We start from the raw sequence: 5,009 nt of genomic DNA, 5'->3' as shown, positions 1-5,009 counted from the left end.
GGGAAAGTAAGATTTGTAATATATATATTTTGAAAAAGATAGGTTTAAAAAGTTACTTTTTCCCAGTTAAATGAGCTCTAACCTGTCACCTATGAGCCGAGTAGCCCCATGAGGTATGACCCAGCTCCCAGAGACAAAGGACTTGGTTTGGAGGGGAGGGATGTAGGGGAGCGGCTAGGTTATCGGGTGGGGGGGTGTTCTGTTACTCTGGCAGGATGACCATCTGGGCTGTGCCCAGGAGCTTTATTAACTTCAAAGAGGTCTACACTGTCACAGGCATATGTTAGCCGATACCTGGACAAGACTCCTCTTGGTTTCTTCAGGTAGGCAGGCACCAATCAGTGAGGAAGAGCTGCCCCCAGTACAGGCTTGAAGTGACTACAGAGGATGGGTTTCTCAATTCCTTGGCTACATGTCTGAGGTAGGCCCACAGGCCCTGCACCAGGGCAGAAGGGTTTCACCATCTTAGAATTGGATAGAGTGGAACACAGTGGGATTGTTTGCAGTAGGGTACACAGGAACAGCTGCAACAGTGAGTAGTTCCTTAACTGGGAATGTTTTCTATATTGGTTTGGGAGGGGGACATGAGTTATCCCCAACCACAGGCTAGTGAGTTAAATGTGGCACCCTTGGGCACCCTCCTAAGACCATTACTGGACCTGTGGAAGGGAGAAGGAGGACTTCACCTGCTGTTGAGGTCTGTGAGGAGACCTGAAGGGCTGGACCTGCTCCAACTTGTACCGAGGACAAATAAGTGTTCTCCATGGGTCAGATGGCTGACCTGTTACACTACAGGGACACAAAAAGCTGCTAGAAGCCCTTTACCTGAAGAGCCCAGCTGACCAGTTCCAACTAGACCGGCCGTCAAAGCTGGGTCTTAGAAAAAATAAGGGATCTCTAAGGGACTGAGACCAACCTACCTAGTCAAACTTTGCAAACATGCATTGCTGCTGGTCTAAAGATCCAGTTATTCTCTATTTTTTTCTAAAGTACATCAGAAAAAACAATGAAATTCAGTGAAAAAAAGTTTAAATATGAGTTCCGGCTCAAATTTGTCAAAGCACTGAAATTCACCAGTTACTAGTACTAGTGCCTCCTCATCACTTAGCAGAACAGAGACAGAAAGCGAAATGGAACTTCTATAAAATACTAATGTCTAAAAAACAAAATATGTGCCAAATGAAGTTTTCTAAGAGCATCACAACCTGTGGAGTAAAGTAATGTTTGCAATGTTTTTTCATTTAGCACATCAAATGTACTGCAAGTGACCAATCACCACTGTGAAACAGATCAACAAAGAGGGAAGTAAAAGATTATGAGGGAACTAGAAAACATAATTGTTCTTTGAAACAAATCAGAAAATTAAAGAATGCACAAGATAGCCAAACTGCTGGAACCTGGATACAAAACAGATTATTTTCAAATAAAACATGCATTGTTTCCAGTTAGAATAGAAAGGATGCATTTAGGATGTGAAATGAACATTTCAATCATTTACCTGCTCTTCTACTGACCTTAGCTCGTTAAATGTTTCCGGTTTCGACTCATCACAAGGTCTTCCTCTTATCAACTATTTAATAGGATGTACAAGACAGAATTTACTTTTTGATGAAGGATACGTCACCTAGCACTTTGTTTGCCATTAAACATCTAGAAAGTATTGATGCTACGAGCCATTCCCCAATGGGTTTACCCTCTTTAAATTGCAACCAAAAAAACGTTGTCTTGCCTTAAGCCAATTTAGACTTTAAATTACCTCTTTCTAATCATTAGTCCATTTCCCACGCCCTTTTCAATTTACCAATTTTAACCAATGTCTCTCCAGTTTGACATGCATAAAATGTTATTCCAAAAACAAAGTACATCCATCACGTCATTTGGCTCAAAGCCTTTGTTTACTCAATGTATGCCTGCCCTTGACAGTTGGATCAATGTAAATGGCACTAAACTAAATCTTTAAAAACAATATGTCAGTGATTGACAACCAAATATCCCCAGAATGTGTATTTGGATTCATCATCTACACTGGCTAATGTGGTGAAGAACTGGAATACTCTCAGACTGTAATCTCATAGTTGTGTTTTAAGAAGTAACCATGGGTAAGACTGGATTCTTCCATTTTAACACATTAGGGAAGTTCATTGCCAACTTTAAGTAGCCCTAGAAAGTTAAAAAACACAAAGGTACTCATGAGATCTAGGCTGGACTAAATAGACATGTACTTTTGCCTCTCAGTTAAGAAGATGCTTTGCTGCTGCAAAAGCGGTTTCACATACAGCCCTACAAGCTCATTTCACTTCCGTTTAAAGAGTATAGATTGGCTTTTGGTGACAAAGCAAGCATATCAGATTTAAAATATTTTGCTTAGTGCATCATTCCCTACATGACCGTCCTGCATTTCTACAGGGAAAAGTACACGCTTTCCAATCTTCCTGAGTTTTATGTAACTGTGATAGATAATCGTAACTCCCTACTTTCATGACGCTCAAAGGATGGTTGTTCTTTTACAGTTCATGCTACTCAGCTAACAAGTTCCCTCTGCTATGGTCTCTGCAGGGAAGTGGCTCTACAAATGTAAATTGTTCCCAAAAATATAGATGAAAATCAGAATGACGATTATTATAAAAGAGGCTCTTTTGATACATTTTCATCACAATGTTGGATCATTTTAAATGCATAGACCTGCATACATTTAATTCCTGAATGAGCAGAGAATTAGCAGGGTCCTGATTAAATCAGTTTCTGAAGCCCTGGTAAAAAAAAACCTTGTTAGCCAATAGTCTATAAAAGTGAAGCTATCAGAACTGACTCCTTTGGAAGATGATGCAACTATTTCAGTCGAATTTGTTTAAAAGTATATTTTTTTCTGAGTTTTATTGTATTCCTGTATTGCATGATTCGAGTGGCCAGATATCCATTCTTCTATTTGGGTACATTTTAACCTTCCAGTAGGAGCAACTAAAAAAAAAAAACATTATACAACTATCAGTCACATGAAAATTGAAAAAACGGCTACCAGTAGAGATACAAGATGGTGCATCAAGAACATTAAAGTTGAATGTTAATAAAAGGATACTTTTTTATCATTTATTCAACAACCCTCTGCATGGAATCCCCAGCACTGAAGAAGCAGTTCAATATGTAAGTGAACAAAGGTTGCAAATGTTCTTTGACATCTCATTTGACATAGTATTTGAGCAGAAAAGGTAGTGAAAATCAGATGCTGTGCATTTGAGAAACAGGCGATATGAATGAATTTGCCAAGTCTCCTTGTGACTGCCACACAATGGCCTTTATTTCCACTCAAAGTCCAACATCAAAAGTTACAGAAAGTCTCTGTTCTCGCAGGCATTAAAACACGACAACGTGGAAGACATATGGGAATTTTGATTCTCAAAGCAGTCCAGTCCAAGGACGTGTTATCTAATGGAAGATAACTGCCTCCTGAACATCTACGCTATTTTAATATTTGTAACACCAAACTCTAGCAAGAATGTGTGTGCGCGTGCACACACACACACACGCACGCACGCACACACGCACAAATGAAGGGCTACTATTTCAAACTCTGCATTTACCTGAGTGTTACTGCTAGTCGAACTTTCTGGACCATCGCTTATAGGCAAAACAGAGTATGTAGGGGAATCCCGATCCTTCAAAAGTTCTACTGGACTTTTTGGTCTTACAGGTAAGCCTACGATAACCAAAAAATACAAAACAACATCCAATTCCATCGATCTGTTGAGATCATACATGTATACTCTTCCATTTACCTTTGTCAAAGGTCAATTTCACTTTCCTGCTCAAGCGTTTTGGGTTTCGAAATTCTCTTTAAAAGTTTCCGAGATTGGTGGTATACTGGTCCCAAGCTATGTCAGGTAACTGTACCACTCGTTGTGGACAAGGAAGTCCTAGGTCAACCTAGAGAAATACATTAGATGCCAAGTACGGTAATTCAGCAATTCATTTTTACAACGAAATGTTTACATTAACACACAAAACGAATTCCTGACAAACCTTCAAAATATAAACTGAACCATACAACGGTTGGTTAAATCAGTGTCTTTCTAAAACCCGCAAATAAAGGGCATTTAAAGCAGCAAGAAAATTCCAGTTTACTACAGGTGCCCACCACAAACTCTGTTTCATTTAACAGGACTATCGTCAAAAATGAGAGCAGTAGATCACTATAGCTACCCATTCTCAGTCGGATTGGGAGAGCAAGCCGTTTTGCTTTTGTAAATTCCTCTCAAGGCCATATTGCAGTGTACACAGTTCAAGAACCCCATGTAAAAGAAACAAGGGAGAGTATACAGGAAGTGGTGCGTGCGCGGCCTTCACGCCGCAAAAGTGAAAGTGATCGCGATCAAGCGCATGGCGAGCGATGCGCTTAATGAGCATGAGGAATGCCACATGGCGCCTCTGCTCAAGCACGCGCCCGCGCACATGCACTGCAAGATGTAGCCTGCGGTAGCATTTTTTGAAGCCCTTACAAAAAGTCTCGCCAGGCCAGCGCATGCGCCGGGTCAGGCGAGACCTAAAAAGGTAAAAATAGATTAGGAGATTTACTCCTCTGCTTCAATATACTTCTACTTTTTTTTTAAAAAACAATTTCACAAACCTTTCTGGGAGTATGTCTAGAAAATTACAGTAGTTGCAGGTTTCCAGGCATAATCCTGGAAAAGTGACATGACATTTCCAGGAGTATGCCTGGAAAACTGCAACTGCATTAGTATTTCCAAACACTGAATTCTAGGCACAGTACAATTCAGTACTTCTCACAAGCCCTTACAACTTTGAACAGCCACTCAAGCATTCATGCTGAGATCGAAAAGGATACTTATAATGTTAAAAACTGTACAGGGACTCAGGGTTAAGACATTAGAGATGTGCAAAGTTGTTATTTCTCAAAGTCTTGCACAATTCCTATTTGTTTATAGTCACTGGCGTAACTTAACTTGAGGTGGCCCCCTACAAGGACTAAATCGGGAGCTCTCAGGCCAGAGAAC

At 40.3% G+C, this 5,009-nt stretch overlaps 1 long non-coding RNA gene across 1 annotated transcript; it reads right to left on the bottom strand.

Moving 5' to 3' along the window:
* Positions 1 to 1,522: 1,522 nt before the first annotated feature.
* On the bottom strand, positions 1,523 to 3,800 carry LOC146857847 (uncharacterized). Its single transcript, XR_014979622.1, has 3 exons — positions 3,774 to 3,800; positions 3,579 to 3,694; positions 1,523 to 1,570 (listed from the first exon to the last, which is right to left on the bottom strand). It is a non-coding gene; the product is annotated as an uncharacterized LOC146857847 (long non-coding RNA).
* Between the last annotated feature and the right edge of the window lie 1,209 nt (positions 3,801 to 5,009).

The sequence above is a fragment of the Triturus cristatus genome, chromosome 3_2 (assembly GCF_964204655.1).
Source record: "Triturus cristatus chromosome 3_2, aTriCri1.1, whole genome shotgun sequence".
Taxonomy (NCBI): Eukaryota; Metazoa; Chordata; class Amphibia; order Caudata; family Salamandridae; genus Triturus; species Triturus cristatus.
Note: the sequence above shows the minus strand (reverse complement) of the source record. Positions and strands in the feature narration are given on the sequence as shown.